Raw genomic sequence first — 25916 nt, forward strand, 5'->3', positions numbered from 1 at the left:
AGAGTTTTTATAGATTTGGAAAATTCTAGATTTTCATACACCTGTAAGCATGGTTTGTACGCTGCGCCAAATTAACCGAAGAGTCTGTCTTACCTATGAAGAAAAGCCAATAGCAAGTGAAAAAATGATGAAATTTAATTACTTTATTTTTTTGACTTTATCAGCAATAACAAAATTAGGGCGACAGTCTTCGTATTACATTCGCATGTTCTGCGCGGGGTCCCTGGAAGCGCTGCCCCCTGTGTGAGGCCCCGTAGCAGGCTGCAGTTGGTACCTGCCGGCCTCGCAGCCGTTGGCAGCACTGACTGCGTGCCACAGCCCTGCCGCTTCAGGCGTCTGTCGCATTTGTAGCGAGTCGTGTCCAGTGTGACGTTCTGCGTTGGGATTTCGTGCTGGTGTTTCTGCGCCGAGAATTTCTTCTGCTACACCCACATCTTTAATAAGGTAAGGACGACTGTTTTCATGCGTTCCCACAGTACTCAATTATTTTCTTTGTTTTCTTTTGGTTTGTTTTTGCAAAGTCACGATAGCTGTAAGGTTTCATTTAGGTTCACTATGGAGACTATCGCGTATAAAACAAACCGCGTTCGTTTATTACGTTCTCAAAATACTATCGAATTTCGTATTACAAATCTTGTTATTTTAAAGTCCTACCGACATTCCTATTAATTCTGCTGTTCATGGACTTTAGGCATGAGAGAAAAGCATAGGCTCGGACGAGATTTAGACTCGTATTCGCGCCATTTTGTTGAATTTTTTTTCCCCGAAATGTAGGTTCGTATTTGTACACATGTGATCCATAAAAGGATTATTCTGCTTGTTAGGAATAACAGAACAGAATGATGGAACACTGCTTGTGCAAGTAGATAAGGTGCTATGGCAACTTCGACTATAGAGGAATTAAACAATTACTTTCCGTCAGGATAGTGCGTAGACCTTGGGACAGTCTGATCCTACTCCTAATGGCTTGAAATCAAACCAAGCGAGACGCATTTTGACAGTTCCATAGTGGAGCATTGAATCAGATATTTCCCGAAGCAGTCGGCTCCACGAAAACTGCCGAATTTAGTACAACTAATCTGTTCGCGTCTTTCCCCCAGTCCTGCATTAGCAATCGTCAGCACGGTAAGTCACGCAAATGTGCTTTAGTACAGAATGCTGTCCCATTGAATTTCGATATCTTCACTTTTCTAGAGAAATGTTTTTGGTGACAAGGTAGTCTGTTGGGTAGTCAGTAAGACAGATAATGTTACCCTCCATTTCGTCTTTGTTCTATATGTGTAAGTGCAGAAATGAATGAATTCTTACGTTGACCTAAAATTGATCCTCTTGCTAGAAAAGTCGTCAAAATTCCCGGCGTTAGGGGCTTAGTCTTCACTTCTGTTAATAATCGTGCACCTCCAGGCAGTGACTGTGCCGTACACTTACCAAAAAAGTAGTCGGTTTTCTGCTAAGGGGGTATCTGGACGAGTGAAGCAGTGCCCCACGTAAAGGACCAGTACTCAAACACTTTGGCAGTAAAACCAGCCATCCTCAGAATCCTTTCTGACAAGTGTTTGTCATTGCTCAGAACGATATCAAAATACAGAGTATCAGTTACAAATCTCACTGCAGAACTCAACTATTATGCATATTCTTGATGGAACAGTCCATAGCTGTACTTTCGGTTCATAGCGTGCACGTCGGACACTATGAACAGGCAGTTCACCTGTGAACTGTTCCATCAAAAAATAAGCTGGGAGAAACTGAAGATTCACATACATGTTCCTGTCAAACCAAACGGGTGCTCCTGAGTAATACTTTATTACGACAAATAAAGAATTATTCAAATGTTGTGGCTTTAAGAAGAACGCATTGTTACATCTGTAGTTACCTACAGTATAAAGTGTGTTGCTGTTGCGTAGAGAAAGGAATACACAGTTTATATCACAGCAAGCGGATCTCTTGACATTAATACGTTAAGAGTAATTTCATCGTCTTTTGTGGAAGTAAATGAAATATAGCAATGCAGGTGGTTGTAGACAAACTTCCACAAAGAAGGACTGATACGATAGCCACCTCCTCACCTCCCTGAAATATGGGTTGTGTTGACAAATTGGTCTGCATACATACATACGTACATACATACACACATACATACATTGATTCTTGTTGCATAGAGCATTAATACATTTCGTAATGATGTGGGATGTGTCACTTTAACATAAGTTTTCTTTATACAAAATAGTAAATATTTTTATAGTTAATACTTCATGTCTAAAGATTCATCTATTCAGTAGGAGCTGTCATTCAGGAATACTTTTATTTTCTTTTAAATGTTGTTTAGATATCTGCCGGATTTTTAATGCTATTTGGCAAATGACCAAATATTTTTGTGGCAGCATAATTCACACCTTTTTGTGACAAAGTGAGATTTAATCCAGAGTATTGAAGATCTTCGTTTCTTCTAGTGTTGTAGCTATGCACTTTGGTGTTATTTTTGATTTGGGGTGAGTCATTGACAAATGTCATAAATGAATATCTCAAGTTCATTAAATAAATGTCCGCAAGGTCATCTTCGGTGGGCTCCAGCTGTTAGCCTGATGCTATGAATACTTTTCCTCTTAGTGACGAATTGCCCCCAAATACGATACCATGTGTAAGCATTGAATGAAAATAGGCATAGTAGGCTAATTTAATGATATTCATCACCAATATTTTGCAATAACCCCAGTAGCATAAGTAGCTCAACCTAATCATTTCAGCAGATCACTGATGTTTCTTCAAATTCAATTTCTCATCAGTGTACACATCCAGAAATTTTGAATACTCTGCCTTAGCAATAGACTTGCTTTCATAGCCTATATTTATCAATGGTGTTACGCCATTTACTGCACAAAATTGCATACACTGTTTTCTCTCAAAATTTAATGAGTGTCCATTTGCAGAGAACCACTTAATAATTTTGTGAAAGACATTATTTACAATTTCCTTGAGTGTGATTACTGTACTTGTATGATTAGCAAAAAGAACTAGCTTTGCATCTTCATGAATACAGAGTAGAAAGTCATTAATGTATATTGAGAGCAGTAAGGGACCCAAGACTGTGGGACACCATTCTTGATACCTCCTCAGTTAAAGGACTCTGCTGATTTTTGCAGACAATCTGTAGTGCTAATTTCTGCCTTCTTCATTCTTCCAGTTAAATATGAATTAAACCATTTGTGCACTGTCCCATTCATGCCACAATACTTAAGCTTGTGTAGAAGAAATTCATGATTCACACCATCAAAAGCCTTTGAGAGGTGACAAAATATCCTAATGGGTGATGTTTGATTATTCAGTGCATTTAATATTGATCAGTGAAAGCATATTTATAACATTTTCTCTTGAAAAGCCTTTCTGAAAACCAAATTGACATTTTGTTAGTACTTCATTTTTACAGGTACGTGATGCTACTCCTGAATACATTAGTTTTTCAAGACTTTTGAATAAACCTATCAGAAGTGAGACTGGCTGGTAGTTGTTAGCATCAGACCTATCCCCATTTTGGAAATACGCAAGCGTCCGATCCCGCCCATCTGCTTTGACGTCACAAATATGGCGGAAAGGACCATAAACCACGATTCCAATATGGCGCATATAAAGTCGTTACGTACACATTATGAGGACGAAAATACATCGAAAAACACACACACACACACACACACACACACACACACACACACACACTTTCCATAAAAAGCCTAATGACACTAACGGGACAAGCGCGGGAAATGGGGTGTTTTTGGGTGGAGGGTGGGGGGGCAAACTAAATATAAACGAATTTAGACGCCCACCCCCATACAAAACCACACAAAACTCCCCAAATACCACTAAACACAATATTATCTGGAATCGGACACTTCCCTTGACCTATATAGCTCAACAGCAGCTCCCGATCCCATAAATTAGGATCAAACACGTTCCTCGGCCTATATAGCTCAAAAACATCTCCCAATACCAACATACACAGCCATACATTGGGATCGAACACTTCCCTTGACCTGCGCACTGTTAATTTTATCCGTCATATCCATTCCTGAACAAAAACAACCGATTAATTTTACTAAAATTACCACACGATGTATAGCGAACACTAAATTAACCTTCACACAAAATCGTTAACTCACTGAAACGAATTCCACCACAAACACAGCCGACACTCGAACAATTCTGGATAATGAGCAAAAGCAAACTGAGCCCATTACACCACACAAACTAAAACCCTGAACATACCACCAGAGAGCACAACAAACCACAACACGACGACATCTACAAACACGCCACACTCACAAACCAAACTCCGCGCCGTCGTGACGTCACACACAACACCCTTACGTCACGGGTCAAAGCCGACGCGTGGGATCGGACGCTTCTGTCGACCTCTCATTTTTACGCAGTTTTTGTACAGCGTATTTCAGTCTGTCTGGAAAAATACATATCTGGCTGAGACTCTTATTTGTTGGGAACAAGATTTCAGTACTCCGTAGCACAGCGAGAGGTCTAGGTTGGTGTGGAGTAAGGTGGTATGGCTGTGAGACGGTAAGACAATGAACGTGAATGCGAAATAACGGGTGGGGCTACGGGGTTCGTATGTAGCATGTACTTCATCATAAGAGCAAACCAGATGTAAACAAACGCAAGCGCGGTGACTGGCCAGCAGCCGTAGCTCTCTTACCACTGGTGGTGGTCCGCTCTTGGAAGTAGGTCCAACTTAAGTGTTCGGTAGCTTATTAGTATGTCAGTGCGGAAGAACCTTTCAGACATTCTGACGTATTAACAGCCATCAACGTCTATCTTAATCGTACTTTACCTACGTAACTTTTATCTTAAAAATTGTGTACAGTCACAGTCCCTGTAACCAGTACTTGTGCTCTGATTGTCTCGCTGTTCATACGTACCGCGAAAATGGACGACACTGCTTCCTGCTTCGTAGTGAAACACGCGCGTGGAACACCGTTAATGGCGAGAAACAAGTAGTTAATGTTCTTCACAAGATTACAGACAAAAATCAGCTTTTGACTTTTCGAGTAGGACTATGTATCAGAAATAAGGGAGGTGTTAACTGTATGCGTGGCGTGATGGACAGGGTCGTAAACTGACCATCGTGTGTGCCGGCGGGCGGTGGTTCTACGCTCCACGTGGTGCGTAATTTTCTTTGTTTGGTTTGAATACCTAAAGCATATAAATATGAAACTCATCACATCTACATATACATCTACATGGTTACTCTGCAATTCACACTCTAGTGCCTGGCAGAGGGTTCATCGAACCATTTTCATACTACTTCTCTACCATTCCACTCTCGAATGGCGCGTGGGAAAAAAGAACACCTAAATCTTTCCGTTCGATCTCTGATGTCTCTTATTTTATTATCATGATCATTTCTTCCTACGTAGTTGGGTGTCGACAAAATATTTACACATTCGGGAGAGAAAGTTGGAGATTGTAATTTCGTAAATAGATCTCTCCTCAATCAAGACTGCCTTCGATTCAGTGACTCTCAGCCCAACTCGCGTATCATATCAGTTACACTCTCACCCCTGTTTCTGCTCAGAGCTACATGCTCTGCTGCCCTCTGTTCACTTATCGTTGCTTCAGCCTCGCCCGCACTCACACTTAGTAAATTGTGCACTCGACCCGAAACACTGCTAGCTGTGAGTGGAACAGGCTGTGCACATCTTTTAAATCTAAACATCTCCGCTGCACCCCTGAAGTCTGGCTCACTCATTTGCCTCGCATCGGAGGAATCTACTGTTTCATTTTGCACATTTTCGTGGCTAAAAGTGGGGAGCATCCATCTCCCACACGTCTCTGTACCGTCGCAGTCTCTTTTTTGGGCATTTCGTCTACTGACTCCTCACCACCTTTCTTCTTTTCTCCTCGTACTGCTTTTGGAGCGACTACACGTAATTATTTTCGAAAAACGCAAATGAAAATCTTATACAGAAAAAACACTATCTGAAACAGATTCACTTAAATAACATGCTAAATTTTTACTAAGTTCATCACACTGGCTAAACAAGAGTATTCATCACAAGCAACCTAGTAGAATGAAAATGAGCTTCACACGCAATTCCCAGCGCAAAATCATTGTCGCACCGAGGATTAATTACATTTAAACTCCCCAATCAAAAGGATTACGACGAAAAGCTCCCAAAGTACCATAAACACACTTCACACAAAATTCAAAACAGACATCAAAGACGACACTGTTTCATAAAGCAAGCAACAACGCTGATCAACCACAATGAAGAAATTGAGAGATCTGTAGAAAATAAAATTTACGTGTTAGTACACCCTAACAATGTCACAGCATCAACATGAGATCCCTGGGGTGACCGAAATCCTGTGCAAAAGGGTCTCGCCATTATGAAGGCTACCTGTTGTCCGCAAAATTCAGATTTAATGGCAGAGTCGGTGTTCCGAATGAAACCTGTTGCTGACTTCAAATACCAACAGCCACCAGGCAAACAGAGGTTATTTTCATTTCATTGAGCACGCACCAGACACACAAACTTAGATTGTGGCTGAAATTCGTTCATGTACTGGAAAAATAGCCGAGAAAACCACCACCTGCCAAGCTGTTGTATGAGCTAAGGAATGAAATATCCTCGTACTGGATACACAAGGCAACATATTACAATTTTATTGATTGATCGCTATTAAGGGAAGATAAGAACTGAATGATTTTAGGGAGCTTGACTAGGAAGCAGAGTGGCTCTATGAGGTGGTATGTAAAGAGCCACTCGACATTTATGTCTGAATTAAAATATTAAATGGTGCTTAAACTTCGACATATGGTACGTCTCTCTCGAATGCAGCCTCCAAATGTGGAACCCAATCTGCCAAATATGGGGTAGGATTTACTTGATGCAGACACTGACCATCCATACATTATATAGTTTTGAAAAATGCTTGCTTGTTCTGCTTTTAAGTACACTGGGACAGAGAGCAACTACTTTCGACAGTCAACTTCTGAGGACAAAGACCCGTTGCAAGAATTCACTATAAATCCAATAATTAGACAGTACAGTTACCGAGTAAGAGCACCTCTACTCTGTACTTGACAAAGAATTTTATGTTCGGTGTTGGCCTCTAATATGAGACACACTAACACCTGTGCGGAATGAAGTGGTTCTAGCACTACAGATTCCACCCTCCAAAGGGAACTCACAATTGAAAATATTCTTTCCACAACAATATTTGTCTGGTACAGCAGGAGCAAAACTCACAAGCGTGTCTATATTTTTACATGAAGTACCTGTACTTTTAAGTGTGTGGAATATATCGCACAGTCTCTTAACTGTTTCCAAGTTAGCTTTTTTCAATTCCTCAAGTTTCTGGGATACAATGTTGTTCACGCATCCTATCTCGTCTGAAATGTTGCACATGAGTCTACTGCCTTAAGAAATATCAGAAAATTTAAAAGTTCAGCCCAAGAAACAGTATTTTTTTTTGGTGTTCTCCAATGAAATATCGAGGTTGAAGTGGAGAACTCTACTTTTCCAAACAAGTCACAAAAGTGTCGAAGTGTCTTAGAATTGGTAAAAGGCTCGTATTTTGACAGAGTGAAAGTACCTTCCTTTTCCAAGTTAATTAAAATGGTATTGATTATTTCTTGAAGCAAGCTGAAACCGTGGTTATTTCCTACTTTTGGATTGAATTTAAAAACATTTTCAATGGGCATTGTGTGAAATGAAGCCAAAGAAGTGACTGTTGGTTTTCGAAAATTTGTTTCAGCAACGTGGGACACCTATTCTGAGATAGAAAACAAGATTTCAAAGGTTCAATAACTTTCGTAACTCCTGGCAACAATGACAACCATCTAGTTTTAAAACTACCTAGAACTTTGCCGCATCCGGTATCAACGAAATCACAGAATGATTTCAGTTGGTCCACACGTTGAGGGTAAATGTGTGTCGTGCTCAGTGTAACTTATTTTAAGTTAAAGTAGTACGTGAGCCCAGGCACCGATGACCTCAGCATTGATATCCCTGTAACGTTCTTTAACGAAAACTTGTCACATTCGTCCGTCATTTCTGGAGTAGCAAATGATCGATACGAATCGCGAAGCCCGCTCGTAAGTCACTGGCACTCAGCACGATGACGGAAGATGTTGTGTTCACACCTCTCCTCATCCCGTGACCAAAATGCAGCGTCTTTGTTCCATCTTTGCGTTCACCAAAAGCGGTACTGGAGAATCGGTTGACGAAATCCGGTTTTTGGGGCGCCAGGCGAAGGGTGTGTGTGTTGGCAGCTGTATAGCGCGGTTCGAGATAACTGACTGTGGCGTGGGTGGGACACAGGCGGTCCGGCAGTGCCGACACAGACGTAGACGCCCTGCTGCAGCCGTTCCCTCGCCTGCCGCGCGAGTTGGCAACGCCGCCCCATGACGTCAGCGCTGGGTGGGGCAGCCGGCGGTCTGTGCGGTCCAGTTGTGACGCAGCAGCCTGGAGGGAAGCAGCGTGCGACATTGTCCTGCCTACCCAGACAGAGTTTGTGTATCTTGTGTCTCCACGGGAATACCACAGAAAGGTAAGGCAGGAATTTATGGGAGCGGCGGGTGTTCTGCACGCTTTTGTGTGGTTTTTGTCGCGTAACTCACTGCTCTTGTCTAATACTTCGTCTTACTTTGAAAAATTACGACCGCTACGAACAAAGGGGGTGGCTAACAGTGTGTTAAATTACCGTTTTGAGTGTTCAGTACTTTATAGGTCGTTACTTGTGGTATTGCTCCAGTCTGTGAAAACTTGAGCGGGAATAACTTGGAACGAATGGAAAATGACGCCACATTCAGTCGGCTAGTGTTTCGAGGTGCCAGTGTAGATTTCCACGGAATTCACGTACAACAGGCATTTAAAATGAAAACCTCGCGTTCTTGATTATGTTCGTAGGACGCAATTTTACGAAAACCATCAAACGCAGAACTTTGTAGTAAGAGAGTTTTTAGTGCGACAAGGCGTGTAGTGGCTTGCAGGCGTGGCAGAAATTTATTTTTTTAAGGTTTCGCGTAATGTGACCAAATTCAGACATCTAAAATGTTGTCAAGATGTACTCATTCAGAGGTATAATCTTAAATTGCGGTTGTCACACAGTAAGAGGAGTACCGCAGTTGGAAACATTGCGCGTCGCGAGGTAACGTGACTAAGGGCGCCGAAATACGCGGACGTTATTCAGACAGTATTTCAGAATGAGGGCAGCTACTGACTTCCAAGAAACTGCACGCAAGACTCCAAAAACTGGAGCGAGTTTTTCGATCCCCCCCCCACAGCCACGTTATCGCTGTTCATGGAGTCAACTTGGACATCAGACGTATCGTTGTAGTTTATCGGTACCTACCTATTCGCGACGCCGTTTGCAGACAGTATCCCCACACCCCTTAGGGTATCTGCAAAAATTACATCGTCGTACGGCCCACACTTCAGTAGACATGACGTGTCAAAAATTTAGACGCGCGATAAACGGGCTTTTCTTTAAAAAGCGGCGCAAATTAAGCAGACTGTGTTTATCCAGTATTTCAGAATGAGCACTCGCTTTCGAACACACATTAAGAACAATTTCAAACCGTTTGTAAACTTTATCTCGCTTACATGCTTAACGTCAGATGTTACACACGTAAACTCGTCTGCAATGTAATGAGACGTCGGAAGCTGTTTCGTGCGCGGGCGTTGCGGATCCTGAAATCCATTCGCGAATCACAAATCGTGGCGTCACGCCGACACGCTTGTGGCGATGAGACGCAGCACTCGGGTTCATTTGCGTATTTCCACAATGTTCTCGAATTAAGGTTATGGTCAACGAGCAATCTGTAGCTTTCCCCAACACCCTCATTACAAACAGGCGACCATATGCGTAGTAGTTGGCGAATTCTTGAGAATTTATCGTAATGTTTGTACTTCACGAAATAAACATTTCGTATTTTTTATCGCCCTGTCACGTCTCCTCGTTTGTGATTTGCTGATGAAATTTTTTTAGCACTCTACAACGCTGCATCGCTTTGTTGGGCTGTTCTGGTGTTACTATTTGTCTGATGAGAGAGCCCGGTGTGTCGACAAAGCAACGCGTCAGCGATCTGTGAGGCGCGCCGTGTTGTGTGCGGCCTGCGCTTCAGTCGTGTATTATGTGAGGGAGGAATGAATGTCGGTGATTCTGACGCCGTCACTTACCAGCTTCTTCATTTGACGTTGAAATGACACGATTAAAGTGCAGTGTAGATTTCTATGTGCAGCCTGTAACGGCGGCAGAATCTAGATTTAATTTGTGCCATTTCCAGTGCAACAGTTTCGAGAATAGAGGTAGATTTGTTGTTAGTTTCCGTCAGAGGGCTGAATCACGTCAAAATTATAACATTTGTGGGGGCGTTTGCTAATTATGTTTGACAGAAACCTACAGTAAACATTATTTCGTTTAGCCAGATACTGTTACAGAAGCCTTACCCGTTATCGACGGTAAGTCACAGTTTCGGAATCGTGGGTGGCCACCGACGTCGCATTTACAGACACTTCGGCGTGACAAAGTACTGAAGACGACCCGTCTTGAAGAGTTCAAAAATGCCATGTCAGACTGCACATCGTCGTAAAACGCAAATTTGAATACCAAAACCATAAAATTGACAATTTTCTTGGCAAACAGGTAGATCAACACGACGACTGTTCAGTGTGCTCCCCTCATCCACTGCCAGCAAAGAACGCGTGACGTCACAGAAAAGTGACTGTCGTCACACGTGAGGGACACGATGATTTGATAAAAGTTGCACGAATTTTATGTATAATAAGTAACCCGGAATCGGTGCTCTAAATGCCCTTCACTTTCGTGACGTGGAACTGTGTGTGGTGGTTTTCGTATTTATACTCGCCTATCACAAAATATACAACGCAATTCATGCACGCCGTATTAAAGACCTGTTCAAAACGTATCGTGTGTAGCGAGGTAAGATTTGCTGAATTGTAGAAAACTGTGGCGTTCACGGATGAACAGTAGCGGCAGCCAAAAGTTTCCTAAAAAGGCCTCCATGTAATCGCGATTGTGTGGAATCAGCTCTTTAGGTCACACATAGATATCCAATAATAAAGGAGTAAGGTCACTCGTGACTTGGGAGTGTGTACAGTGTTTCCGGGTGCTTTCAATGCATTAGGTGTTCTGTCCACCAGTAAAATGTGATGTTGCATAAACTTTCACACTGTGGTGTCTCAGATGATACTTGGGCTGGCAGTAAACGTGACGCAACGTGGAGACGGTGGCGAGGTGTCGCCCTGACACGTGGCTGAGGGTAACCTGCGTGCAGCAGTAACCGTGCTCTACCACTGGCTGCTTGCAGTCTCAAGTTGAGCCACTCGCAGAGCTCCATCGTGGGCTGTGACTGCTGTATGGCGGCGAAACTCGGTATGCTAATGCGCCCTTGCGGAACCGATTTACACTGGAAAGAAATGTTCCCATATCTAATGCATTGGGGACGGAATGTGGACAGGAAGGGACAAACAAGTGAGAAAGGCAGAATGTCGATATTATTAACCGCCACTTGCAGAACTTGTTCAGTCTGAGCACCGGAGACTTCCGCGAGGTGTTGCACAGTGACAGATTCGCACCTGCTAACCAACATTGGAATTGATTTCCTCCGGCGCCAACTGGTTTCGCGTTAACGCTTTAGCATGTCTACAGTGTTTCGCTGCCTTACCATACTCAGACCACAGTGGACTTGGGTCAGTAGCTGCATTTTACTTACAATCACCCGGTACTTGAATGTCTCAGACGGAGAAAAAACGGTTCGTGAAAATTTCGCTGTCGCCTTGGTGGCCCATGTGGTCATAAACGATTTAGTAGTTAATCAGTTAAAAAAAAAAATCTACAGTTTTCTCAGACTTCCGTCGTGTGTTTCACTTTTCTCAAAGCATCAAGGCTCTGCAAGTACCCGTATTTCCAGTACAGGCGGCTGCCTAAACTGGAGCAGCTCGCAGCTGCTGATAGCGGCCGTCGACATTGACCCGTGGCGTAATGGTGTGCTGCGTGACGTCACACACACTCACGGATACAACAGAACGCGTGGCTGCTATATTATTTTTTGTAAAGTGTGTTGTGGAGAAGTGATGCGTTGCTTAGCCAGAGTTCTGGTACAGGTTGTCAGGTTACAGTATGGTTGTCACTCAGCGGAGCCAAAGAAATGAAATGTTACAGTAACAATTTTTGTGTGGCACGTATTTCACGCATGTTAGATTTCGAAGAGTGTTGTATGTCCGTTTTGGTGACGCACAGTTGTAATCGGCAGGTTCAGTGTTGGGCACCGCTTGTCCCTAGTGTGGAGGCAGGTTTACACCTGTGCAACTTTGCGTGTGCGAGAGACGCACGCAGCCTCTGCACGAAGAGGCGTCTGTGCAGCCGGCCGGCCAGCCGCGCACGCCCCCGACACGTGAGCACGGCGCCCCGCGGGAGCCCCCACTCTCCGGACGAGTACAGACCGCGCTCTCCCGCCCGCGGTGTTTTTCTGTCTGTTTTTTGTACTGCGTCTCACGGTTACGTTGCTGTGTTTCGCGCCCTTTCAAATTTTCGCAAGCCCATTGGCCGAGTGGTCTAAACAGAAACAAAATGGCTCTGAAGATCATCGTGCATACATACCTGTGGCGCGAGTTCTCTGTAACATCCATTATGGCCTCTACTTTGTGTAGTCAGTGATAGAGTGGCCTTCTGCTAATATTTCAAGTTCAGTTGAGTCAGCCACAGCGCAATGAAACCCTATTTTAATCGCTAGATTTTCGAAAATAAACGTTAAGAGAAACAGGGCTGTACTAGAATTATAAACATTATGACTTAAATATAGGAGACAACCGCAATTACGACACACACAGTTTAATTACACAAACCGTGACCAGTTTCAGATTTTCAAACATCCATTGTTAAGTGCTTTTGCAAGCTGGTCAGTACTTGCGTTAACCGCCTACGGCCAATCCAGCGATGCCAAATTTCGTCGTTTAGGTAGCAACAAACATCGATGCTCCCTGAAGGAATGAGTAGTCGAAACAACCACAAGTGCAACATATCGAGGTAAGATGTACCCGCCACAGTTGTCTCACAGTATTAAAACGGCCCATTCAGCTTCGCCAGTCACACTGCACAGGATACATTAACCCTCGGCGAATCTCCTTCATGCGTCGAAATGTGGTGAGGTTTTTCAGTACGGCACACGCTCACATTGCGGAGATAAACTTTTTCAGAAAAGTGTTAGTTGCTTTGTCGCTGAATATCAGCGTGGGGGCGAAATGTCCATCCTCAGTTGCTGCCTCCAATTTGGCGCAAATCTGAAGGCGCCGGCCGTAACAGTCCGCTTTTAATTGTTGTAAGGGATCCAGACGGTACGGTTTGGAGTCTAACCGCCGACGCACTGTCTTCCACACACTTTGCTGCGGCGTTCAGAGTTCGTGGCTTCTGCGTGCTGTTGACTTGTGTGGACTGCGTACAGAAATCTCGTTCAGCCCCCCCACCCCTTACACGGTTTTTTGCAGCTGCCACATTTGGTCAAATACCTCGCATGTTACAACACACGAAAAGTCTTCCCTTGCCTTGTCGGCATTTTGGCAAGGCGCTGAATTCGTAATGGCATGCAATCATATTCGTACATCTAATACTGCGGAAAAATTCGAATTCTGGAAACGAGTGAATCGTTGACGGTAGCCCGCTGTCTCGCCTTTTACCCGTCGTCTTTAGTTTCTGCACCAGTACGGTGCTGAGCAGCCCAACTCATGATCTCGATCCCCTTGCTCATTTTACACAAGGCCAAGGATTCTTTAAATTCTTAGTCAGTCTGGTTGACAACATTGCATTTAAGAATTATTTCAGTAACGTACGTAATATCTGTACACGTAATGTGCCTCCAAGAACACGTGCGAAATGTTAACCATCAAAGTACTTCTGTGCCCTTACAATTAATCACTGCTGCCCCTAATTTTAATTCACAGAATCTGGTACTTTCTGAACACGCTTGGTTACACTTCATGTGCTGACTTCAATCCCAGTACATACACTGTGTACCTTAGTGTCGGGAATCTTTCCGTAAGCAATGAAAGATAATGTACGTAAATGAGTATATGCCTACTTCTATTGAACCCATATTACTCCTCTGTGGTACACAATTTAATTATGTACGTACATGTAACCGATGCAGTTCCGCGTGTAACTGACGTATACAAAGACGCGGTATCGTTAATACGTCGAGTGTAAGTGTTTGAATTCTAAAATTGGATGTAGAAGTTCGTTATGTGGAGATCCAAGTACGGAAAACCACTGCACAATGGCTTTATTCTCCTTTCAAAATAATGCTGAGAAATTTATACACAATTGCTTTCTAACGCGTAAATACCTAGTGTATGGTGAGCTGTCAGTGTTGCTGTTCATTAACTTGTAATTCACGCCCTACCTACCCTTAGTTCATTTATAGTATCACTGAAGCGTCGTTCCTTTCCGTACGTAAAATTGCGATTACAAGTTACGAAATGCCACAGTAGGTGAAGTAACGTCCTCTATAAAGCACTGCAGGACCTTTGCTTGTCTCTGAGTTGCACAGCTGATACAATGAATTTTCGTTACCACTCACGAATAATTCCGTCTCCCGTTTACTGACGATTAAAATGCTTAATGCTTGGGCAAATCTGCTGATAGCAAATGTCGTTCTCCTTACTGTTTATCTAAATATGCCCCCCGACCTTCATGCCTTCTTTCTTCTGTCGTGTAAATTTTGCCAACTCCAAGGAAACAAGACGACCGGCAAGTCAGGGATTTTTGTCTCCTTATCTAGGAGTTTCAAACAGCTGTTTCTCTTTCTTTTTCTCCTACAGAAATTAGTATTGCGTATTTACTTATACTTACTGCGTGTACAAATTATTTCCTCTTTTTACTTATTTACATAAAAATATGCAAATAATCATTACCACCTAGACGGACGTAAAACATGAAAATTATATCTATGGACGGTTAGTCTCTAATTTGGCTAAAAGATAATTACTACCATCTTTGTAGCCTCTTTATTGTAGGTGCTTCAAAAATATATTAATTACATCATGGACGGTGCAGTTTTTATAAACTCACGCAAAGCTTTATTAACGTGGCTTTTCTCGACCGAAATATTTCAGACAGGACTAAAGAAAACGATGGCGTCAACTCTTACCAGTTTTTGTGTGGTGATCCACAGTGCGGACCTTACTGTAGTTAGTTTCTTACTGTGCTTAGTTTGAAGCGTCAGAAATTAAACTTGGTATTTGAATCTAAAGTAAGTGCAGTTTGCGGGGATGACGTCATATAGCGATATTTTGCGCGGTTATATTGTAAGAATTCGTACCTGTAGCTACGAGATTTCGAGGGATTTTTTCCTTGCTCCTGGTTCAATACAAAGCCACTAAATGTGGCACCAGTGCTCCGGTAGTATCAAACCGAATACGGCGACCGGTCAGTCTCTTCCGCATCAACGAATCAGAGCGCAGACAACAGCCACTTACTGGGAACTGTTGAAAGTGACCAGCGCAAATATATAAGGGTTACTGCAAAAAAACAGCCGCCATAAAATAAGTCTGACCATCGTACTCGGCGCAGCACAAGGGAACACACAGGAAAAATTTAGGTTCCTCTTCCGCCCACGAATGGCGCGTGGGTAGGGTGATCCTCGGTAAGGCGTCTGTATTGGCCGCAGTTTCTCGATTTTTCTCGTCGTCGCCATTTCGCTGCAAGCCTGGAAGCTTCGAGGAGACGCGCTGGCACGGCGGAACAGCGGCTTGTGGGCAGGAAGCGGGCGTCCGCGCAGTGCAGACAACTGCGGGTCGCCAGTCCAGGGTCAGCGGGTGACGTCACGCGGCGAGGCTGGTGGAAACCGGCTGCTGCGAGCACACTGGGAAAGGGGGGGGGGGGGGGGCGACGGCGGCAGCAGCAACACTGACGTCACGGCGCAGCGAAGAAAGGCTTCGGTGAACAAAGCACCCACCACCACATTCGGCAAAGTCGTCTCAGGTTTGGATCTGTTGGTGGTTTCTTAGTTTTACTGCATGCCCCATCACGATATTAATTTTGTGGTGCTTTAGGTTTAGATTTGATTGATACACGACAAGTGTGTTGGAAAAGAGCACTGTAACGTATTACGGTTATGCACATGACGGTATACAGTTACATTCATGACGGTGCATTTTGTGTGCTTCATATCGTTTGAAAGCGATGTTTCACGCTGAGCCGGGAAACATTGGCGCGTAACAAATGTGTACGCCACAGGAAGTTTTCAGGCAGAAGAACGTTTCCTTCAACTTGGCCGATCTGCTCGGCGGTCGAGATGACCCGAAGTTACGGGGGGGGGGGGGGGGGCGCACAAACACCGAGAGAAGGTAATTAGCGACTCGGCCGGGAATCGAACCTGGGACGCTAAACACAGACTGCGGACACTGCTGCACCGACCGTGAACACGAGTCTGTCTAGGATACGCCGTGTAAGGCTCACCACCTCTCTTTCCTGCTAGAAGTAGTCAGTGTTTCGAAATTCTTCCGTTCATTACCGCCTTAACAACGTCGCATTTTGTCTCTGGGGGGGGGGGGGGGGGGGATGCGACGACGTTCTACAAAACAATAATCTACTCGCATTTTGACCTAGAACATGCGAATTTCTTCTCAGATGGGTCTCTGATAAAAGCCGTGCTGTCCGTTCAACGGAAACAACGATTGTGTTTTGCGGCATGGAATATCCGCTAGCAAACTTCGGGGTCACGTTATTCTGTTTACACTTGTTTATAAATGAAATGGCCACGCTAGTACTCCGAATTGTGTAGGGAAATCATATTACAAATCGCCTACTTTCAAAAAGAAATTCATAGCTCAGATCCTCAATAACAGAATTGCGGAATTGTATACAAAGAAAGGTTGGTTAAACGAGAAAGTTTATTAGTTGTATCTTGAAATATCGATGCACTATTCGAAGTCTTAAAATTATCGAATAGATAATGATTTCATTGGTAAACAGAAAGAAGAAATCGCTGCAAGGCATGCGAAAAAACTGTCAAATTTGTCCAAGGGTGTTACCAGAGGTAACCAACAAGGATGTTCCAATAATACAGGTTTCACACGCACGTTCTGTGAGCGTGTTATTAATAAAACTTCTATAATGTTTTCAACAGCTAAGACCCAGTTACTGTCAAAAGCGCTGAAATTCAATATCGCACCTGCGATTAAAGAACCAGACGTGGTAGACAATTTCATAGCAGGCCTTAAATTAGGTTTGGAGTGTACCAAAACGCCAAAGAATGTTCAAACGCGGTTAGGCTAAGAATTCTGTGAAATCTTGGAAAATGAATTGTCTGTCGCTCAATCAAAGCATTACGTTATAGACCGGTGAAAAGTATTAATGGTAAACTGGAGAATAATGGCGCCCTAGTTACGAAAGCCGATAAGGGGAACTCGTTAAATATAGCTTCCAAAGCGGAATACATAGAAAAAACAGGCATTTTTCGATCAAAATGGCAGTACTTCTATCGAATCAGATCCTACTCAAGCGTTGCAGAAAGAGATAAGAACAAGTTTGCAGAAAACCAATAAATTAATAGGAGTGTTTCTAAAGAAATGACTCCTGAATATGAACCCGAAGCCGCCCGTACTAACGAGACAATTCAAAGTTCACAAAAACTTCCATCCGATACGTCCGATCGTGGACAGTACAAATCGTACGTACCACAAGCTGGCTATCTGTTTACATTACAAAATTAAGGACAACTTCGCTTTCCAGAAAAATTACTTTCAGAAACTCTGTCGAATGGTAAATAAACTGAATAACGTAATCTGCCATGCCACATCTGAGCTGGCCCCCTTTGAGGTTTCCAGCCTCTGTACCAACGTACCTGTAGATCGGACTTACACTTCCATAAGAAATTGTCAGATATTGAAATTGATGTGCTCATGAATCTCCCGCGCATTGTTTTGAAATACAATTACTTTTCTTTTAATGACAAAATACACCCACAACCGTACGGGTTAGCATTGGGTAGCCCTCTAGCAGGGATTCTTTCCGATATATTCATGGATACGATAGAATCTCAATATTTTGTTAATAATATAGAGATGGCGGAGAAAATAAAGTTGTATGCCGAGATACGTGGATGATATTCTCTTGGTAGTTGACTCGTCCCAAGAAGACACAGATCAGATACTTGTACTGTTCAACGATGTCCACGACAGAATTATTTTTACTCTTGAAAGCGAGTCACCCAGTAGGACGTTGAACTACTTATATCTTACGTTATCTATAGTAGATGATCACATTGAATATGACATCGGTTGAAAAAATGCCACACCTGCCGATTCTGCACACCCGCTGGCGCATAAAATGGCACTTTTTCATTCTAGTATACGTAGAGCGATATCCATTCCCCTATCCGCAGAAGCCTTGGAACACGAACTGGCAACCCTTGAAACAACAGCCCGAAATAATGGCTACGAGCTTGAAATAAAGAGACGGCTCTATGACAGGAAAGTAAATAATAATAAAAGTTCCGCGTTAGGTTATCGTGCTGGAAGTCAGTCCCTTCATAGGTAAAGTTTCATATTAAATAGGGCGTCTTCTAAAGAACCAGGGGTTCAAGACAATTTTGCCTACTAATAATAGGCTGCAGAAGAACCTGATTCACTCTTTAAAAAAGCCTAAATTGTCATTATCCGGAGTTTACAAGATTGCATGTGACAGTTGTCCGAAATTTTACATCGGCCAAACAGGAAGAGCCTTAGTAACGAGATAAAAGGAGCCTATACCTCTTAAAGTTGCGGATGGCAAGCGTGGTTCGACATTCGCTGAACACTTGGTGCAAACGGCTCACGCACTCAACCCTCCGAATAATACTCAGCTCCTGCATTGCGAAGTTCCCGTACTACATGACAATAAATAACCTTAACGACCAGCTGCAGCTGCGAAGCAAAAACTTTTTTGAAGGTGTTCAACCGTTATTCCATCCGCCATAATCGTAGGGAGTAATCAACATGTTTTAGCACTCCCGTTTTGCCGAATAGCTGGGATTATCCGGTATTTCAAACCCGTAGTTATCCCCATGCGGTCAAGTTCGATGTTTAGCTCAAATATGCTAGGTTGGCTTAAAATAGTAAACGCATTGGTCCCTTCACTTTTGACGTCCAACAAATTATTACAAATGTTAAGACAGTCGCTTTGTCTGTGCTCCTTACTGGACAACGTGTACGTCAATTTCGTTAGCCGCACCTGGTTGTTCATAAAATTTTAAGTTTAGGAGTACACGTTGGTACGAGTGTTAACATAGTGTCGCGCATGCGCTCTCGAGGCTGTGGACAGTACCAGTACAACGTCCGTTGCTGCCGTACTGCGGTCGCGGAGTGGGGCCGTGGCTGTTTCCCGGGTAAGTTATTACAATGTGGCGACGTATTTCTGTAATATAGTTTTTAGTTTCTGACGTTGACCAGTATGGACAAATCGTAGTTCCTTTTATTCTGAAGATGGTTGGGTTGCCCCAACTGAAACCTAGGTAAATTTAGGTAAACATTGCAACTGAGGCTGTTGTTAATTTCAAATTAATATTTATACAGCTGCTGACAGGGCCGCGAAATGTTGAAAATGTTGCAATAACCTCATCTCCTCTTCATTACTGCTCACACATAAAGCAGTTTATTTTCTGGAGTTGGGCTTTAAGAGCGTCGTTGGTGGCTGCTCCACACGCCGGGCAGGGCGGCGTGAGGCGCACACAGATTGTCCCTACAGCTGAAAGCAGCGTCGTGCCGTATTCGCGGTGCGCACTAAACGCTGCCGACACAGACTGCCGCATATCGGCGGCCATATTTGTCTGTACGGCATGCAGCCCGTGTTCTTCTCTGGAGTGCGTTAGCTTTTTTCACAAAAACGTAATACCTGGTTTTGGTAGATACATGCAGACATCAGTTTGAAGAGGTACGGGCACAGACAAATTTCGAAATTACCGATACCGGCTGTGTTTTACACATAAGGACGACGTCGTTTTGAGATCTCGTGATAACAGAAGACAGGAATGTGCTGCAGGAAACTCTCGTGCCGACGTCACTCGCTATTGCAGTTCGCTGATGAGCTCTGAATAGAAATGAAAGAAAACTACAGGTTCCCTTAGAAACGTCCTTCCGTGCAAGAAATACAACTGCGTCTTTGCAAAACAAAACGAAAGCTAATCCTACCGCTGATGAAGAGAGCATACTTTTAAACTGGGCCAAGCCATAGATCCAGTCTCATGTGTACGCCGTGACAACAGTATTGTGGGAAATCGTAACCCAGTAGTCTCCGTCAATGTACGATAATTCCAGTTGCATATTCCAGTGTACTCAACGAGATTCTAAATCGAAATACAGTGATACGTAGTTCTGAAATAAATTCAACTCCATGTTTGCAATGTACGTGTTAATTTCATCTCCGGATCACACTTCAGTGCCCTTGAGAGATGCAGACACACTCTTCTCACGATTGCAGCTGTGGTAAACATTACCAAATGGTTTCGCATTCTACGAACCCGGATTGACGTGAGCTGTGGAAGTTTGTGCGGCATTCGGGTTAGAGTTCAGATCCGGCCCAAATTTTCGTTTTTCGCAAACAGCGGCGGTCAGTCCGGAATCGCGAAATTCTAATACAGTACCCAATAAATGTAAAACTGTTTCCCATCTACACGAACCTACCGTTATATATAGGGATATGTTTGTCAAGCCCTAACAACTTCTGTATCGGAAAAAAATCAGAATAAATGGCGATTTCGTAAGTTTTTCATTACTGTGTCAGATGTTACGCTTGCACATGTTCTGTATAAAGGAGATAACTTAAAGTGAATCATTACCACTGCCGGGTTGCTTATACTATTGTAAAACTTGCTGACACTTTAGTTTTGTGAAGCACGATGGATGTAGCTTGCGTATCTAGACACGTTGAAATTTGTGCCGTAAGGCGTGGGCGGATACCTCAGCTGGCAAGACTGAAGGCGTGGGCGGATACCTCAGCTGGCAAGACTGAAGGCGTGGGCGGATACCTCAGCTGGCAAGACTGAAGGCGTGGGCGGATACCTCAGCTGGCAAGAGTGAAGCTTCCACGTTAGCATCCTCATGTGGGGCGTAAACGTCTGGACAGCCTGAATACGCGGGTGTGGTTGACGCTTTGCTGAGAGGCGCAGAAGCAAATACTCCGGCTGCGAGGCTGAAACACTGAGGAGGCACACAGCCACTGAAAGAGAGAGAGAGAGAGAGAGAGAGAGAGAGAGAGAGAGAGAGAGCTGTCTGCCACCGGGGAGCGGCCGCCCGCCGCGGCCAGCCCAGGCTCCACAGAGGCCGGGACTTCCCCGGGCAGCTGGCGCAGTGCGGCCACACCCGCGGAAAAAAAGTACCTTTTGCTGTGGGGGAGAGGAGTGTGCGGCAGCAAGGCTGACGCGGCGACGGAGCGCAGAATGGCCTTCGTGCCCCGAGTACCCTCCGCCACACACCGTAAAGTGGCCGGAAGTAGCTGTTCTTTTTATTTTTGGATCGCACTCCAGCTCAGGACTCATTTTGTACTGCTAGATGAAGAATGTCGTGTCAGAATCAGTTTATCGACGAAGCGTGTTCGTCATAAACGATAGTGAAATTCAAATATAGCTGTGTCATTGCTTAAAAGAGCTATTTTTGTTTCAATTAAATCTTGCGGTCGCTTTAGTAGCTTGCTAACTGTTGACTTTGCTTTAGTGACTTCACATTTTTTTCAGTAATTACAAAAATGGTTCAAATGGCTCTGAGCACTATGGGACTTAACTTCTGAGGTCATCAGTCCCCTAGAACTTAGAACTACTTAAACCTAACTAACTTAAGGACATCACACACATCCATGCCCGGGGCAGGATTCGAACTTGCGACCGTAGCGGTCGCGCGGTTCCAGACTGTAGCGCCTAGAGCCCCTCGGCCACTCCGGCCGGCTTCAGTAATTACAGTTTTTACGTAATTACAGTAATTACGTAACCCAAAACCTGAAAGACGGTAGACATTGTGCTGCACATTACTTTCTATCCATCTGGTCATTTTACACTTTGCCCATAATTCCTTCACGTCCAACATATCGAAAATAAATGATGCACATTGTCTTAAGATACTAACACCTGCTTAGCTACTCTTTGCATCGTAAATATTCTCCTAGACTTGGTGAAGGATGTATTGGCTTCAGTAACCATCGCCCCTACGTTGAAATCGTGATCGTTAATCCCTGTGTCTGTAGTCTAATCGATTCCCATTCTGTGTGGGTTCTCGAATTAGCGGTTCGAGACAGTTGTCGGAAAATGCGCAGTGGCGTTATCTCCTGTCTGATTCCAGTTGCTTTTCTATCACATGGTCGCATCTTTCGATATCCGCCATTCTGATATTCTTCCGATGGTTAAAGCGGAACTAGGACTAACACCGTCAGTAAAACAGTTTTCTGAGAAGACGTTGGGGCCTCTCTGTGTAATCGCCGTTTTTATACCATTGTGCTAAAATGTAATAACTCAGATTCCAAACAAAGTAGGTGCTGACAGGTGTGAATATTACCAAAATAGTATCAGTTTAATAAGTCATGGTGGCAAAATGCTGATACGTAATATCTGCAGAAGCTTGGAAAAACTGGAAGTCGTTGACCTCGGAAAAGATGAGTTTGTGCTGCAGAAAATTGTAGGGACGTGACAGTAGTGACCCTATGACTCCTCTTCGAAGATAAAATTAAACAAAGACAAACCTGTTTTTATTACGTTTTTAGACCTACGAACACTTGACAATGATGACTGGAATATTCTTTGAGATTGTGAAGGCAGCAAGAGTAAAGAACAGGGAACGAATGGTTCTACGCCACTTGACCAGAACCCAGACAGCAGTTACAAGACTTGGAAGGGAAGGACATGAAAGGGACGCAGTGTTTGAGAAGCGACTGAGACAAGATTATAGCTTATCCCCGATGTTATTCGGTCGTTGCACTGGACACTCGGTAAAAGAAACCAAAGAAAAATGTGGCGAAGGAATTAAAGTTCGTGGAGCAAAATGAATGTTTTGAGGACAAAACGGAATGGACAGTGTCGTGGAAGGAAGATATCATCAAGCGATGCAGTGTAGCCGAATAAAATTAGGCAATGCTGTGGAAATTAATTAGGAAACGACACTAAAAGTAGAAGGGTTTTGCTATTGATTCATAACTGATGAGGAACAAGGTAGAGAGGACATAAAATGGAACCTGGTGTGGCCAAGAAAAGTATCTCTGAAGAAGAGAGAGGTTTCAAATTCCAATATAAATTCAAGTTTTTGCAGGTCTTTTCTTGAAGGTATTTGTCTGGCACGCAGCTTTGTGTGGAAGTGAAATGTGCACGATAACGCGTTAGAGAGTAGGGAATAGTAGGTTTCGGATTGCAGTGCTGCAGAGGAATTCTAAAGAGTTGATGGGTAGATGACGTAGCTAATAAAATACTGAAGAGAATTTGCGAGAAAAGAAATTCGTGGCACGACCTTACTAGAAGAATGCGTCGCTTAATACGGCACATTGAGACAGGGGGATCGCCAATTTAGTAATGGAGGGAAGTATACAAGGGGAGGGGGGGGGGGGGCAGCTGGACAGATGGTTTCGACCTATTTGTTGACTTAAAACGATCGACAGAATTCGACTTGTAAATTCGTTGAACGCTGCACATAAGGCTCACCGTACGCTAATTTAATTCTGCTGTGGGGCTTTGGCCGCGTGTAGTTTTGCAGTTGAGTTGTGTTGCTTTCTAACGCTGATGTGGAACCGCGGCCGGTCTTCGCCCTCCCCCACTACTCTGCCCGTCACACACACACACACACACACACACACACACACACACACACACACCTGAAGCGTGTCACACAGGACTCTAGAACTTTTTCCACTGGTGTTCAACACAGCCACCTGTGGTGATATTTTCATGCTGACCCCTCAGATAATCTGCCTTTCTTTGTATGCGCATTTACAGCCGTACTCAGTGACGCTGTAAGGTACAGTTACCTGTTTGATGGCTGGCTTCAGAAATTGTTGTGGAACAAAACAGTGCAGTGGTACTTCAAAGGTGATTAATCCGTCATTTATTCAGTATTCTATTTTGGCAAAGTAAATGTTGAGTATCAAGGCACGTCCCTTGGACCTCATACAACCGCTCTCTCGACGAAAGATCCGTAGCTAAAGGCTTGAAAGTCGCACAGGTCACACCAGTATTCAAGAAAGGAAATGGAAGTAATGCCATGAACTACAGACCCATATCACTGGAATTGATTTGCAGTAGAATTTTGGAAATTACACCTTGTTCGACCATGAGTTACCTCAAGGAAAAGATATATTGACTCACACATATAACACGGATTGAGAAAAATTTTCTTGTAAAGCACAACTAGCTCTTTATTCACAAGAAGTAATGAGCACTGTTGATAGAGGATCTCAAATTGATCCCATATTTATAAATTTCGAGAAGGCTCTTGACGGTGGCCAAGCGACTGGTAATCAAACTGCGCACCCAGGGAGTACCTTCTCAGTTGTGCGACTGGATTCGTGGTTTCCTCTCACAAAGGTCGCAGTTCGCAGTAATTGAAGGAAAGTCGTGGAGTAAAACAGAAGGTGCATCTTTCGTGCTCCGAGCAAGTGTTCAAGGCGCTCTGCTGTTACTGATCTACGTAAATGCTTTAGGAGACAATGCGAGTAACCATTTTAGATTGTATACAAATGATGCTGTCATTTACCGTCTGGTAAGGTCAGCAGAACATTGAAACCAAATGCAGAATGATTTGGAGACGATAACTTGTTGGTGAAAAGTGGCAACTGCTCCTAGGTAAGGAGAAGTGTGAGGCGAAATAGAGAACCGACTGTAATTACCATTACGAACAACTTAAATTGGGAAGAACACACAGAAAATGTTGTGGGGAAGCCGAACCGAAGACTGTGTTCTATTCGCAGAACAGTTGGGTGCAACAGGTCTACTAAAGGGACTGCCTGCGCTACGCTTCTCCCCTGCCTCGCTGGGAGTGTTTGCTGTGCGGTGATGGACGCTGACCAGGTGCGACTGACTGAGGACATCGAGAGTGTCCAAAGAAGGGCAGCTCGTTTGGTTTTATTGCCAAATAGGGGAGAAAGTGTGACGGATATGATACGCGAGTTGGGCTGGCAATAAGTAAAAGGCCATTTCGTTGCGGTGTCATCTCTTCACGAAATTTCAGTCACGAGGTTTGTCTCGCCAATGCGAGAATATTCTTCCGACCCTCACCTGCACGGAGAGAAATGATCAGGGTAGTGAGACAAGTTGTCGTGGGACGTTTTGAAGTGTCCGCCGTTCTCGCGCGCTGTTGGGAAGTGGAACGGGAAAAGAGTTAGTCGGAGGGTAATTCGATGAACCCTCTGCCAGGCTCTTACGAGCGAATTGCGTGATACTCATGTAGATGGAGAAAATGTGGTGTGGCTTAAACTAGATGAATACTTCAGCTGGATAACTTAGTTTTATATTGCATAATGAAATACACGTAAGTTTTTGCTACGAAACATCTTTCTTGGTGCCACAGCGCACACAGACTGATTCCGCCATAAGACGAGAAGCTCATATATATGCCACAGTAGGTGATGCAACGTGCTTTTAAGCGCAGTTGGACCTCTATTATATCGCAGAGTTGTACCGGTAATATAATTTTTCGTTACCACTCACGAATGATACAGGCTCTCGTTTATTTACGCTTAAAATTCTGGATACGTATGCAAATCTAGTGATAGCAAATATTGTTGTACTTACAGTTTATCAAAAAATGGCTTCGATCTTCACGTCGTCTTTCTTTTGTCGTGTAAATTTTGCGAACTGCAAGCCGACAAGTTAACTGGCAAGTCAGCCGCATAATTTGTCTCCTTATTTAAGTTTCAAAAAGCTATTTCTCTTTATCTTTTCC

The 25916-nt window shown here is 43.7% G+C and overlaps 1 protein-coding gene across 3 annotated transcripts in view; it reads left to right on the forward strand.

The window, feature by feature from the left end:
• The first annotated feature begins 331 nt into the window (after positions 1-331).
• The window catches only part of LOC126426949 (protein roadkill-like), a 65189-nt gene continuing 39604 nt past the window's right edge, over positions 332-25916 (forward strand). The window contains exon 1 of one of the 3 annotated variants that reach the window (XM_050089060.1): positions 332-444. The gene's annotated coding sequence lies outside the window, so the exon portion shown is untranslated. Of the gene's footprint in view, positions 445-8375; positions 8560-25916 lie in introns of those variants that run through there. The other 2 variants (XM_050089062.1, XM_050089059.1) reach the window with 2 other exon arrangements.

Source organism: Schistocerca serialis, chromosome 11 (genome assembly GCF_023864345.2).
Source record: "Schistocerca serialis cubense isolate TAMUIC-IGC-003099 chromosome 11, iqSchSeri2.2, whole genome shotgun sequence".
In the NCBI taxonomy this organism is placed as follows: Eukaryota; Metazoa; Arthropoda; class Insecta; order Orthoptera; family Acrididae; genus Schistocerca; species Schistocerca serialis.